General features: G+C 37.1%; 1 protein-coding gene across 1 annotated transcript in view; it reads left to right on the top strand.

Moving 5' to 3' along the window:
* The first annotated feature begins 2,322 nt into the window (after positions 1 to 2,322).
* Positions 2,323 to 16,265, top strand: part of LOC110459378 (carbohydrate sulfotransferase 11-like) — a 65,734-nt gene continuing 51,791 nt past the window's right edge. Inside the window, exon 1 of the mRNA XM_021511601.1 lies at positions 2,323 to 2,417. The gene's annotated coding sequence lies outside the window, so the exon portion shown is untranslated. The remainder of the gene's footprint in view (positions 2,418 to 16,265) is intronic.

Consider the following 16,265-nt stretch of genomic DNA (forward strand, 5'->3'; position numbering starts at 1 on the left):
ACAAGGCCTTAGAAGATTTACTTCTGAATGGGAAAAATGGTTAAAATTAGTAGAGCTTGACCTCAACTAACCCTGAATATTATGACTATTTATATTAAGTTATTAGTTGTTATTCTACTTAAAAAAAACAAAATATTGACAAATACTCACAGCAGTTATTTATTTTATTTAGTATCTTCTCAGATTTGGCAGTCTGATCTCTCTCTCTCTCTCTCTCTCTCTCTCTCTCTCTCTCTCTCTCTCTCTCTCTCTCTCTCTCTCTCTTTCTCTCTCTCACACACACACACACACAGTGCTCTTTGTCCATTTGTTTTGTCTATTCTATGTGTGAAAGTGTGTGAAAATTGAATGTGTCTTGGTGATTGTATAAAATCAGCATCAGATGATGAGGATGATGAGGAGGATGAGGTTGCTGATAATTTCAATAGTAGATATGTGTGAATGTGTGGATATGTGTTGATGTGATGTTCTGTATAATGTACATGTTCCGAAAATCTTTGAAAATAAAAAAATTAAATTAAAAAAAAAAAAAGTTTGTTAGGCATGCAGGAAGACTGTAAATAATCGTACAAGTAAAACTGTAAATCGTAATTATGAAAAATATTCCATACATCGGGTATAAACCCTCTTTTGGACTTATAAATACTAAGATACATATGATATATACGTAACAAAAACAACTGTTTTGCAGAACATTGAGATTTTACATTACACAAAGCAGCGAAAAATCGTAGTTTGCATTGTTCTACATATACCTACAGAGAAAGTGATGGTAAACCTAACATTCCCAGTACAATATCCGACCTAGTGCGAACTGGGAAATTTTGACGGGTTCCCTGGCATAATGGGAACCATTTAGAAATAAAATCTTGACAAAGACAAAGAACACTGATGGTTGAGGTTATCATTAATGGTTCTTACATTGATGGCTATGGTTATTTGTCATGGTTCTTGCACTGATGGCTGATTTTATCATTAGGGGTTATACAACTGATGGCTGAGGTTAACATCAATATGCCGGGCATGCTATATAATAAGTTCTCACACTAACGATAAATATATTTTCAACCGGGTGACGGTAGGAATTAGGATGTAATTATTTTCTCTTTGGTATGAGATACACCAATAGGTGGCGCTATTGGTGGTATTTGCACGTACGTGTCATTCAGGCGATACAGGTAACAAGAAGCACACGTGTATTTGTTAATTTTTAAAGGGGGGTTTATAATATTGAGATGAACAGCTTAGGGGTTATATGATTGTCTGTGAGATGTACGCTATTTTGTAATTGTGTTTATTAATTATTGTGATTATAAATAAACATCAGTCAGTGCCTATGTCAAGGATCATAACACAGTCCTCTGTGGTAGCTATAGACTATAGAGGAGACAAGGATTCTAACACAGTCCCCTGTGGTAGCAATAGACTATAGAGGACACAAGGATTCTAACACAGTCCCCTGTGGTATCTATAGACTATAGAGGAGACAAGGATTCTAACACAGTCCCCTGTGGTAGATATAGAATATAGAGGAGACAAGAATTCTAACACAGTCCCCTGTGGTAGCTATAGACTATAGAGGAGACAAGATTAATGCTATTGTCACCAGTTTCACTTGGAATATAGTGTTTGTATTCGTGTTGTTTATCCTATTGGATAATATAGAAGAGCATACTGACGAGGTTTGTGACGTAGCTAATACCCACATGTTCTACCGGTGTAAGTTTCCTACTGATTCAGAGCTGATATTTCAATTATCACCCAAATATGTGGGTAAAAGCATGACATTGTTTACCGTAGAATCAAAAGTAAAAGTGTCAATATGTACTCTTCCATTCCAACCTCTAGTAAATTAGTTACTGAAAATATAAAGTTTGTCATCAAACGGGTTGACAGATTTGACAAATACATTTCACCATAACCTATCTTTTTAAAAACTGCATGACTGCATCATCGAATCAGATAAGCTAAAACATTCTCGACTTGTTCCGCACGCTGGTTAACATCAGGCAAAATTAATAAATGTTTGTTTTCTGTCTCATAGTAAAAAAGTTTTGGGTTGGTGGTTAGGGCTGTTTGATTGTTATTGGAATCAAATTTTAAATGTTTATTACGCAAATGGTATGTATGTGTCTTATTAGTTAATATGTCATAAATGAATGATTTGACATCTATTTATTATTCCTACCTGTTCTATTAAATATGTCTTACCGGTAACAGTCGTAACAACCAGTAATCCAGTTAGCAATAACTCACTTGACCTCGCCTTATGTCTAAACATGTTCTCGCTCAGCTAAACAATATGTAGATGTGCCTGAAGAGTGTATGATAACCACGGCCTTATAAATACAGGTCCAAATTCCGGGATCATAACACAACATATAAGGAAAATTTAGACCAACAAAACAGACAAGCAAGTAAGTTATATCAATTGTATGGCATTTTGCTTTTTTCATATTCACCGGTAGATTAGACAAATTTCACCAGCCTTTTTTCAAATAAGTTTTTTTTGTGCTATATATCTGTTGTCGAGTTTTCTTTCAGTTGGCTATTTGCTTTCTCGTTGGCACATCAGCTGGTTCTGTCGCAAGAACCAGCAATAACTCTGTATGTAATGGTCATACTGGTTTTGTAGCCTGTGTTGTTACTTGTGTAATCTGTGCATAGACATGGCGTCATCTTAAAGGGGAAGGTGTGAAAGTGGCGACAACATTATCATAGGTTCAGATCTAGACTACCTGTCCATATATAAGGTTCCAATTGCATTTAAATCCCTTCATCTTAGGTTCAAGCTACCTGCAAACCCTCTACCACAGGGGACTGTAGTATAAATCTTGTCTCCTCTATAGTATATAGCTACCACAGGGGACTGTATCAGAATCCTTGTCTCTTCTATAGTATAGCTACCACAGGGGACTGTGTTATAATCCTTGTCTCCTTTATAGTATATAGCTACCACAGGGGACTGTGTTAGAATCCTTGTCTCCTCTATAGTCTATAGCTACCACAGGGGACTGTGTTAGAAATCTTGTCTCCTCTATACTGTATTAGAATCCTTGTCTCTTCTATAGTATATAGCTACCACAGGGGATTGTGTTAAAATCCTTGTCTCCTTTTTAGTATATAGCTACCACAGGGGACTGTGTTAGAATGCTTGTCTCCTCTATAGTCTATAGCTACCACAGGGGACTGTCTTAGAATCCTTGTCTCCTCTATAGTATATAGCTACCACAGGGGACTGTGTTAGAATCCTTGTCTCCTCTATAGTCTATAGCTACCACAGGGGACTGTGTTAGAATCCTTGTCTCCTCTATAGTCTATAGCTACCACAGGGGACTGTGTTAGAATCCTTGTCTCCTCTATAGTCTATAGCTACCACAGGGGACTGTGTTAGAATCCTTGTCTCCTCTATAGTCTATAGCTACCACAGGGGACTGTGTTAGAATCCTTGTCTCCTCTATAGTCTATAGCTACCACAGGGGACTGTGTTAGAATCCTTGTCTCCTCTATAGTCTATAGCTACCACAGGGGACTGTGTTAGAATCCTTGTCTCCTCTATAGTCTATAGCTACCACAGGGGACTGTGTTAGAATCCTTGTCTCCTCTATAGTCTATAGCTACCACAGGGGACTGTGTTAGAATCCTTGTCTCCTCTATAGTCTATAGCTACCACAGGGGACTGTGTTAGAATCCTTGTCTCCTCTATAGTCTATAGCTACCACAGGGGACTGTGTTAGAATCCTTGTCTCCTCTATAGTCTATAGCTACCACAGGGGACTGTGTTAGAATCCTTGTCTCCTCTATAGTCTATAGCTACCACAGGGGACTGTGTTAGAATCCTTGTCTCCTCTATAGTCTATAGCTACCACAGGGGACTGTGTTAGAATCCTTGTCTCCTCTATAGTCTATAGCTACCACAGGGGACTGTGTTAGAATCCTTGTCTCCTCTATAGTCTATAGCTACCACAGGGGACTGTGTTAGAATCCTTGTCTCCTCTATAGTCTATAGCTACCACAGGGGACTGTGTTAGAATCCTTGTCTCCTCTATAGTCTATAGCTACCACAGGGGACTGTGTTAGAATCCTTGTCTCCTCTATAGTCTATAGCTACCACAGGGGACTGTGTTAGAATCCTTGTCTCCTCTATAGTCTATAGCTACCACAGGGGACTGTGTTAGAATCCTTGTCTCCTCTATAGTCTATAGCTACCACAGGGGACTGTGTTAGAATCCTTGTCTCCTCTATAGTATATAGCTACCACAGGGGACTGTGTTAGAATCCTTGTCTCCTCTATAGTATATAGCTACCACAGGGGACTGTGTTATAATCCTTGTCTCCTCTATAGTATATAGCTACCACAGGGGACTGTGTTATAATCCTTGTCTCCTCTATAGTATATAGCTACCACAGGGGACTGTGTTATAATCCTTGTCTCCTCTATAGTATATAGCTACCACAGGGGACTGTGTTATAATCCTTGTCTCCTCTATAGTATATAGCTACCACAGGGGACTGTGTTATAATCCTTGTCTCCTCTATAGTATATAGCTACCACAGGGGACTGTGTTATAATCCTTGTCTCCTCTATAGTATATAGCTACCACAGGGGACTGTGTTATAATCCTTGTCTCCTCTATATTATATAGCTACCACAGGGGACTGTGTTATAATCCTTGTCTCCTCTATAGTCTATAGCTACCACAGGGGACTGTGTTAGAATCCTTGTCTCCTCTATAGTCTATAGCTACCACAGGGGACTGTGTTATAATCCTTGTCTCCTCTATATTATATAGCTACCACAGGGGACTGTGTTATAATCCTTGTCTCCTCTATAGTCTATAGCTACCACAGGGGACTGTGTTAGAATCCTTGTCTCCTCTATAGTCTATAGCTACCACAGGGGACTGTGTTAGAATCCTTGTCCCCTCTATAGTCTATTGCTACCACAGGGGACTGTGTTATAATCCTTGTCTCCTCTATATTATATAGCTACCACAGGGGACTGTGTTAGAATCCTTATCTCCTCTATAGTATATAGCTACCACAGGGGACTGTGTTATCGATCCTTGTCTCCTCTATATTATATAGCTACCATCTATCCTGCTGTGTCCCAGATTGTAATTGATTGGCAAAAGGGCAGCTCTACTATATATTATTTTTAAATGTCAACAATTCTAAATGGAAGGTATCAAACTTCTAACAGCAAATTTTCAGGGTCTGGGAGATAAGAACAAACGTAAAGATGTCTTTTGGTACTTTAGAAGCAAACATTATGATACTTACTGTATACAGGATACACATTTTACTGCGGAGATGAAAAATGATATTTGAACAGAATGGGAATATACATGTCATTTCAGCTCATTTAGATCAAACTCTAGGGGGTAGCAATCCTATTTAATAATAATTTCGAGGCAAATGTGATAAGTAAAAAGAAGGATTTAGAGGGGAATTTTTAGCTTTGGACTTGGTTATATCAGAAAAAAGACTTACTTTAATTACATTATATGGACCAAACTTAGACATACCTCGTTTTTACGATAAATTATAAGATGCTATTAATGATTACAATAATGACTCTTATACTATATGTTGTGATTTCAATTTAGTTATGAACCCTGATCTAGATTATGACAATAATTATAGACATGTAAACAATCCTAAAGCAAAAGATAGAGTAATTGAGTTAATAAATGAATTCGGAATGATAGACATATATAGAGAGCAGCACCCAGAGACCAAAAGTTACACGTGGGGAAGGTCAAACCCAATTAAACAGTCACGTATAGATTATTTTTTAGTTTCAGAAAATGTGATATCTTGTATTGAAAAATCAACAATTGAGCCAGGCTATCGATCAGACCACTCAACACCAATTATATCAATAGTTTTTAACGATTTTAAGAAAGGAAAAGGCCTCCGGAAGTTCAATAATTCATTGCTTCATGATAGAGAATATCTTAATATTATTGATAAACATATTTTAGACATCAAAATACAATATGCACTACCAGTTTACAACCTCGATTATTTGTCTGTCATTCCAAATGAAGATATTCAACTAACAATCAATGACCAACTATTTTTAGAAACTCTTTTATTTGAAATTAGTGGAAAGACTATTTCGTATGCTTCATACAAGAACCCCCCCCCCCCCCCCCAAAAAAAAAAACAACAACAGGAAAGTTATCTTTGATATAGAATTAAAGAACTAGAAGCTCAAGAAAATGTAGAAAGAACTAGAAGAAAAACAAAATGAATTAGAAGTAATAAGAATGCATAGACTAAAAGGAAGTATTTTGAGATCTAAAGCTAAATGGGTAGAAGAAGGCGAAAAACCATCTAAATATTTTTTAAATCTTGAAAATAGAAATTTTGTTACTAAAATTATCCCAGTAATAGAAAAAGCAAATGGAGAACTGATTAGGGAACAAGGTGAAATATTAAATGAGGTACAACAATTTTATGAAAAAATATATTCTGCAGATAATGATCTTCATGTGGTTAATTTAGATAAGTTTTTAAATGGTAATAGTATTCCAAAATTGAGTCGTCAAGAATCAGAAAATTTAGAGGGGACTATTTCTTATAATGAAGCATCTTGTACACTTAAAAATATGAAAAACATTAGAAGTCCAGGGTCTGATGGGTTTACTTCTGAATTTTTAAAATGCTTTTGGAAACAGCTGTGTCAGTATGTAGTAAGATCAATAAGATATGGATATAATTATAATGAACTTTCAATAACACAAAGACAGGGAATCATAACATGTTTACCAAAGGGAGATAAGCCGAGGCAATTTTTGAAAAACTGGAAACCCATTTCACTTCTAAAAATAGAATTCAAAATAGCATCAGGTTCAATCGTAAATAGAGTAAAAACTGTTTTAAACAAATTAATGAATACAGATCAGTCAGGTTTTATTTCAGGAAGATATATAGGAGAAAACACTAGAATAATATATGACATCATGCAATATGCTGAAAAGAATGAAATACCTGGTATGCTACTTTTTATTGATTTTGAAAAAGCTTTCGATTCTGTAAGTTGGGATTTTAATGATAAGGTACTGGAATTTTTTAATTTTGAAAATGATATAAGAAGTTGGATCAAAACTTTTCACAAGTGTCCAAAGTCATCTATTAACCAAGGAGGGAATCTATCACCATTTTTTGAAATTAAACGTGGATGTCGTCAAGGTGACCCTATTGCCCCGTATTTATTTATTTTATGTGCAGAAGTACTAGGTATCAGAATTAGAAATAATAATAGAATTAAAGGAATACATATAGAAAATACACCAATAGTACTATCTCAATATGCTGATGATACTTCAGTTATTCTTGACGGATCGAAAAACTCTTTAAGGTGGCTCCACACTTTCGCAATTAACCAGCAAAATTCGTTGAAACTTTCATATAATTGTTATGCAACTATGTCGAGTTGATTTTATGAAAATCTAAACATTCCGATAGTTTGGGGAATTTTTTGGAAAAAATACCAAAAAATTGAATTTTCGTCAATTCTAATATTTTCCGGGTTTTTTGTGTGTGGCATTGTTCGGAACAATAACAACAATAATAAAATGAAAAGAAGCATTTCTAATTAACCCTACAAATATTTTATTTATCGCAAAATATGTAACACATGTTACACAAAGTGTTTTTTATTGAATTTGTACGGATAAAAGTGATTATCTACAAGCTAAAAGCACCCAGGACACAAAGTTCTATACATATAGAGTGGGAAATTGAACAAAATATACACAATGGCTTTATAATTAATTTATTTTACATTTTACAATCACTTTGATCCGGGTGAGAGTTATCTTCCTTGAAAAAAATCGGAACTTTTTGCAGAGGGGTGACATTTACACAATGACAGTTGTCTCTGTTTACATATAACAAAAATGATGGAAATAAATCAAAAATATGATATCAAAATTATCAATTTATTGTTCTTTAATGGAACCAAATTACCCTCAGTCATGTACACTTTGGACATCATTCCACAGTCCGCTAACTCACGGTATATTTATAATTACATGTCAGACCAGAGGCTATCGCATGGTATACCGTTCTCACGTGCACTCACACATGCATTTCATAGGTATCTTGATATTTTACAAAACATTATTTTCACAGAGTAAGCTAGTAGACTACATTTGTAAACACGATTTAATCGACAGAGCGAAACTCCCTCAACAGCGAAAATCGTAACGACCTCGAGCTTATGAACTCGTGTAAACACGCGATATGCACATGTGAGGTTGGTACGTCCGCATTCCATGTGTTTCCTATATGACCTTCTTGAGGTCGTCTGGTCTCATGTCACTGTCTTCCCGTGAGTCTGTTTATGTCTATGAATTGGAAAGCTTTATTCCTGAAGTACGTGTGAGTATACATTTCCCGGTAAAATCTTGATATCGGGTGTTGACATATCATCGGCACGCACGTGTACTATTGTTTACCATGGGCCTGTTCGTTTATGCGGAACAACCGGTTTGACCGTTTATAAATGTAACAATTTCGGGTGTAAATCCTGGCGGACCTGCAAATGTGTATGCAGGCCTTGCAAGGCTTTCTCAAGACTCGCCTGAAAGCAGCATCAGATTACTAGGTCCGACCTTATTTAATAAACGAACAACAGTGGTCCGATCGGTTTGACCGTTTAAACGAAAACGGCCCAGCAGGTGTTACTATAATTTGCACTACGATATTGAATGCCCGATACGCAATACGGAAATGACGACACGGTGTACATGCACATTTCGATTAAGATAATTGAGTCCTAGCTGTACTTTTTCCGGAAGTATGTCACGAAAATGGACGCTGATGACGATGTGTCGAGCCACCTTAAGGGAAACATTAGGAGAATTAGACACATTTGCCAAAATTTCGGGACTGAAAATAAACACAACTAAAACTGAAGTAATTTGGAAGACTCTGGAAAAATTACTTTGAGGATGCATTTTTTCCAGAGTGGAACTTGCATTGGGGGAACCATAAGTTTACTGTACTAGGGATTGATTTTCACATTGATTTACATAAAACACCAAAACTGAATTATGAAAAAAAAATGGTAAAACTTAAGTTAATCTTAATAAACTGGAATAGGAGAATACTTACTCCAATTGGGAGAATTCACATTATTAAGTCTTTGCTTATCTCACAATTTAATCATCTTTTTATATCCTTACCAAATCCAAATGAACACTTCATTAAAAAACTAAATTCAAAACTGTATCATTTCCTTTGGGGTGGAAAAATTGACAAAGTAAGAAGGTGTATTATCATAAAAGATTATGCAGAAGGGGGGATAAAGATGATACATATTCATTCTTTCATTAAGGCATTAAAACTAACATGGATCAGGAGATGATTGTCTAAATCTAATAAATGGCAATGTATACTTAACAAAAATATTGATATAGATATTATGGCTAACTGTGGATCAGAATACTTATATATTTGTGAAAAAAATACAAGAATCCGTTTTGGAAAGATGTTCTAAACTCTTGGAAAACCCTCCATGATAAGGAAGAACACTTGATAAATGGGAATAGGACAATACTTAAAACACCTATTTGGCATAGTAAATTTTTAACAATAGAAAAGAGATCTGTATTTTATAAAGAACGGTATAAGAAGGGAGTAATTATTATCAATGATATAATAAAAACCCCGAAAACAAGTACTTTTTATAATTATCAGGAATTTATGGAGAAATGTAACTTAAGAACTAATTTGCTTACCTTTGAAGGAATAGTTAGAGCAGTAAGGAAATATCTGAGGCATAAGGAAATAGTTAATGATGTTGTTAGTTATCCTTTTATTCCACTTAATCTTGAGATTTTCTTTAAAAATATTAAAGGGTCAAAGGACTTCTACAAAATAATATCACAGCAACAGGTAAAATAAAGTGGAATGAAATATTTAATCTAGATGATGAAACATGGAATTGTATATATAAAACACCCTTTCAAGTTTCAAAAAATTCTAAGTTACACTGGTTACAATATAGAATACCTGGTTCTAGTACCCTGTACCCTGTACCCCGTACCCCGTACCCTGTACCATGTACCCCGTATCCTGTACCCTGTACCCCGTACCCTGTACCCCGTAAACTGTATTTAACAGCACAATACATTCGATACGATATGTATCTTGATACACATATCTGACTTTAAAGTTAGTTTTACAATACATGTAGCTTTACGATGTAAATAGTAAATAGAGTTCATTTTTTTTCTCCATTTTAGCTGTTGTACGTTTTCGTATCACTGCACAGTGGATAACATCGTTTCTGGTGTTTAAAAAAAGAATCGGTGAGCTCACAAATCGAGTTTATTTGAACTTTGACTGATAATACCCGAAATGAAATTGTATTTCATTATGTAAGCAAACACATTGTTTTGCTACAATACACAACAAAGTCTTGCGAAGCTGAACGATTTAATGAATTGTTTGATCAGTCTACGCTGTACCCTGTACCCTGTACCCCGTACCATGTACCATGTACCATGTAAACTGTATTTTCACAGCACAACACATTCGATACGATATGTTTCTTGATACACATATCTGACTTTAAAGTTAGTTTCACAATACATGTAGCTTTACGATGTAAATTATAATAGTAAATGTGATGTAGGAGGGCAAAGGGGGTATATGAGATAAAGATGATGTTGGAGGGCAAAGGGGGTATATGACGTATAGGTGATGTAGGAGGGTATAGGTGGTATATGACGTGTAGATGATGTAGGAGGATGTATGTAGTATATGACATGTAGATGATGTAGGAGGGTATATGTGACAAAGGAAGTAAAGATGATGTAGGAGGTTATATGTGATATAGGAAGTAAAGGTGATGTAGGAGGGTATAGGTGGTATATGACGTATAGGTGATGGACGAAGGTTTAGGTGGGTTAGGAAGTATAGGTGATGTACATGTAGGAGGGTATAGGTGTCATAGGAAGTTAATGTGACGTATGAAGGTATAGAAAGTAAAGGTGACGTATGAAGGTATAGAAAGTTAATGTGACGTAGGAAGGTATAGAAAGTAAAGGTGACGTAGGATGGTATAGGTGGTGTAAGAGGGTATAGTTGATGTAGGAGGGTATAGGTGATGTTAGAGGGTACAGATGATGTAGGAGCGTATATGTGGTATAGGAAGTAAAGGTGACGTAGGAAGGTATAGGAGGTATATGAGATGTAGATGGGTATAGTTGGTGTAAGAGGGTATAGATGATGTTGGAGGGTACATGTGGTATAGGAAGTAAAGGTGATGTAAGAGGATATAGTTATTTAAAGTGGTGTAGGAGGGTAGAGGTGGTTATAGGAAGTATATGTGATGTAGGAGAGCATAGATGGTATAGAAAGTAAAGGTGAAGTTGAAGTGTTATGTTGGTATAGTAGGTAAAGGTTATGTAGGAGGGTATAGGTTGTATAGGAAGCACGGGTGATGTAGGAGGGTATATGTGGTGTAAGAGGGTATAGATAATGTCGGATGGTATAGGTGGTATGGGTCGTATAGGTGATGTAGCAGGAAATAGGTGGTATATGACCTTAAGATGATGTAAGAGGGTATAGGTGGTATAGGAAGCACGGGTGATGTAGGAGGGTATATGTGGTGTAAGAGGGTATAGATAATGTAGGATGGTATAGGTGGTATAGGTCGTATAGGTGATGTAGGAGGAAATAGGTGGTATATGACCTGAAGATGATGTAAGAGGGTATAGGTGGTATAGGACGTGTAGGTGCTGAAGGAAGGTTTAGGTGGTTTTGGAAGTATAGATGATGAAGAAGGGTATAGGTGGTACAGGACGTATAGTTACTGTATGAGGGTATAGGTGATATATGAAGAATAGATTAGGTAGGAGGGTACAGGTGATACAAGAGGGTATATGTGGCATAGGAAGTACAGGGGTGTCAGCGTTTCAGTTGACAAACGGAATGGAANATATAGGTGGTGTAAGATGGTATAGATGATGTTGGAGGGTACATGTGGTATAGGAAGTAAAGGTGATGTAAGAGGATATAGTTATTTAAAGTGGTGTAGGAGGGTATAGGTGGTTATAGGAAGTATATATGATGTAGGAGAGTATAGATGGTATAGAAAGTAAAGGTGAAGTTGAATGGTTATGTTGGTATAGTAGGTAAAGGTTATGTAGGAGGTTGTATGTTATATATGACGCATAGGTGATGTAGGAGGGTATAGGTGGTATATGACGTGTAGATGATATAGGGGGTATATGTGATATAGGAAGTAAAGAAGATATAGGAGGGCAAAGGGGGTATATGACGTATAGGTGATGTAGGAGGGTATAGGTGGTATATGACGTGTAGGTGATGTAAGAGGGTATAGGTGGTATAGGACGTATAGGTGCTGAAGGAAGGTTTAGGTGGTTTTGGAAGTATAGATGATGAAGAAGGGTATAGGTGGTACAGGACGTATAGTTACTGTATGAGGGTATAGGTGGTATATAAAGTATAGATGATATAGGAGGGTATAGGTGATACAAGAGGGTATATGTGGTATAGGAGGTAAAGGTGACGTAGGAAGGTATAGGAAATATAGGTGATGTAGGAAGGTATAGTTGGTGAAAGGGGGTATAGATGATGTAGGAGGGTACATGTGGTATAGAAAATAAAGGTGATGTAGGAGGGTATAGTTATTTAAGGTGATGTAGGAGGGTATAGGTGGTTATAGGAAGTATATGTGATGTAGGAGGGTATAGGTGGTATACGAAGTAAAGATGAAGTAGAAGGGTTATGGTGGTATACGAAGTAAAGGTGAAGTAGAAGGGTTATGGTGGTATAGCAGGTAAAGGTGTTGTAGGAGGGTATATGTGATGTTAGAGGGTATAGATAATATAGGATGGTATAGGTGGTATAGGTCGTATAGGTGATGTAGCAGGGTATAGGTGGTATATGACGTGTAGCTGATGTAGGAGGGTATATGTGGAATAGGAAGTAAATGTGATGTAGGAGGGCAAAGGGGGTATAGGAGGTAAAGATGATGTAGGAGGGCAAAGGGGGTATATGACGTATAGGTGATGTAGGATAGTATAGATGGTATATGACGTGTAGGTTATGTAGGAGGGTGTATGTGGTATATGACATGTAGATGATGTAGGAGGGTATATGTGATATACATGTAGGAAGTAAAGATGATGTAGGAGGGTATATGTGATATAGGAAGTAATGGTGATGTAGGAGGGTATAGGTGGTATAGGACGTATGGGTGCTGAAGGAAGGTTTATGTGGTTTAGGAAGTATAGATGATGAAGAAGGGTATAGGTGGTACAGGACGTATAGTTACTGTAGGAGGGTATAGGTGATATATGAAGTATAGATGATATAGGAGGGTATAGATATTTCTTTAAGAATTAATATACTACAGCTTATACATTTCTAGAAGTATTACATATAAAAGCAATGCTTCAATCCGCTGAGGTATAGAAACAACATAGAGAATATCGAAGAATAATTCGAATTCGACATCGATAACTAGAGAAAAATATGAACATGAGTAATATTACCAGAGACTTTCTTTGTTGTTTAACTTGACGTAACTTGATGTGTTTCAGTCCAAACTGTGTCCACAAAAGTGGAAATCTGGAACCCGACCCTGATTAGTAGTTATGAAGTAAGTCCTGGAAAAGATTGGAAACAATTCATTGCATGTAATCTTCCTATATAGCTTGTACATATTTTGAACTGTATATCTGCTATATTGTATTCCGTAAAGGGTACATACTGGTTTGTGTCGGTATTAATAGACGTGTCCAGTACACATTCCAACAGCCACGCCGTTGACACGTGCCTCGGGTATGGAGGTGCTATTTTTTTTATAGTATTCAGGCGGTTCCTGGTTATGTTGCCCGATTACTAGTTTACCATATAATACACTATACAAACGTTTTATTGTATCTTACAAGAAAATTACATAATGGGAAATATTGTCAGCAAATAGAAATCGAATTATAAAAGTGTATTGGTATCAAAACTGCAAACGTCTCATGATTTAGCCGTTGCTGTTTTACGTAAAGCGACACAGATCTAGTTATATATCACAGAATTTACCATAAGCAAATATAGAGATGATTGGATTGTATTTTTTTAAAACTGTATTCGGGTTGACCCACCCCAGCAGTGTTTCACTCATCCAAAGTTTTAATTGAATCTTGAAGACAGCGGAATGTAGGTCCCCCGTTCGTTAGACCTTTTCTATTCAAAATGACGTGGATGACGAATATTTCATTTTGGATTAAAATGTCTCCATCAACGAGTTTAGAGTCAGAGACGGAAACAACAGCGGGTCCAAAAGTTTCGGGTTGTCTATATTTCCTCAGGCTTATATTGCAGACAACAGGAAATGTCAACTCGAGTTAATGTCCGGAGTGAGGTTTTACTGTATTGTTAATCATAGTGAAAGAATTATGAGCATCAAATTTACTATGTTTCCATTATACAAGTAATGCTTTATATATTAAAAAACGATTAACATTGAAGAAACCTAAAAAACAAATTGTACTCAAAATCTGTCCCGGGTGATACCGACGAGATTCTTCAATTTACATCTAGATGTATATTGAATTTAGCTTGGCGCTTTGGCGTTATTTCGTTATTTAGGTTTGGCGGGTTTTCGGTTTTTTGTTATTTCGTTTTTTCGCTTGGCGTTATTTCTCAGGCGCCAAAGCGAAAAGACGAAATGTCATGCACAAGCCACCATAGAATCCCGTGTCTGAGAATAGTTTATTGTTAACAGTCGAACTTAAGGCCATAACTATTAATACATGCGTTTTACGATAAAGACTCAACACAGTTCTTACTTCGCGTTATGCTGTATGTAACACAATATCGTACAAAACACACATCTCGATTTCGTTTTCCTGCACCTTGAAATGGTAAAATTACATATAATTTTCAAATAACATGTCTTACACGTGTATTGCGCTCCTTACTTTGTGCTGCAGTCTTTCCTGCATTTAAAACAAATAAGATTGACTTTGACGATGAATTTTCCCGCATGTTCGATAATATATTGGCGATAATAACATTCCTTTTTTTCTTGGCCGTCTTTTATTCTGACGGAACAAACCCACATATTTTGTATTTCGGCATCATTTGTTTGCGTTTAAATAACAAATATAACAAGAGGCCAAGAGGGCCTGTATCGCTCAGCTGAATATGTTTAAAATAATTGGTATGAATAAAGATATAGTACTGCATGGCAGCTGTAAGTACATATGAAATTTCAGAAAGATCCATCCAGTACTTGAGATATAACAATTTTCAAACAGAGCCCCACCCCTATGCCCCTAGTGATGCCTACCCACCGTTTATACAAAACTGAGTCCCCTTGGCCACAGGATGCTCCAGACTTAATAAGGATAAAATTCCTTAATCCCTAGGGTAGGAGAAGGGTTTTGAAGGTTTTACCTCTATTTCCCCTATTCGGCCCCGGCCCTCTGCCCCAAGGGGGGCCACACCCACCATTTATACAAAATTGAGTCATCTTGGCCCAAGGATGCTCCAGACTGAATTAGGATAAAATAGAAGAAGGATTTTGAAGGTTTTACCTATTTCCCCTATTCGGCCCCACCCATCTGCCTCAAGCGGCGCCACACCCACCATTTATACAAAATTGAGTCCCCTTGGCCCAAGGATGCTCCAAATTAAATTAGGATAAAATCCCTTAATCCCTACGGTAGAAGAAGGATTTTGAAGGTTTTACCTCTATTTCCCTTATTGGGCCCCGCCCCTCTGCCCCCAGGGGGCCCACACCAACCATTTATACAACATTGAGTCCCCTTGGCCTAAGAATGCTCCAGACCAAATTTAGTCAAAATCTACTTGGCCGTTCAGGACCAGTAGCGTTTTAAATGAAAAGTTGACAGACGGACGGACGACTGACGCTGGGGTATGGCATAAGCTCACCATGGTCCTTTGGACCAGGTGAGCTAAAAATTGAGACCCCTTGGCCCAAGGATGCTGCAGAATTAATAAGGATATAATCCCTTAATATCGACGGTCGAAGAATGATTTTAAAGGTTTAACCTCTATTTCTCCTATTGGGCCCCGCCCTTCTGCCCCATGGGAGACCACACCCACTGCTTATACAAAATTGAGTCCCCTTGGCCCAAGGATGCTCCAGACTAAATTAGGATAAAATCCCTTAATCCCTATGTTAGAAAAAGGATTTTAAAGGTTTTACCTCTATTTCCCTTATTGGGCCCCGCCCCTCTGCCCCCAGGGGG

This window comes from Mizuhopecten yessoensis, unplaced genomic scaffold (genome assembly GCF_002113885.1).
Source record: "Mizuhopecten yessoensis strain PY_sf001 unplaced genomic scaffold, ASM211388v2 scaffold10053, whole genome shotgun sequence".
Lineage (NCBI taxonomy): Eukaryota > Metazoa > Mollusca > Bivalvia > Pectinida > Pectinidae > Mizuhopecten > Mizuhopecten yessoensis.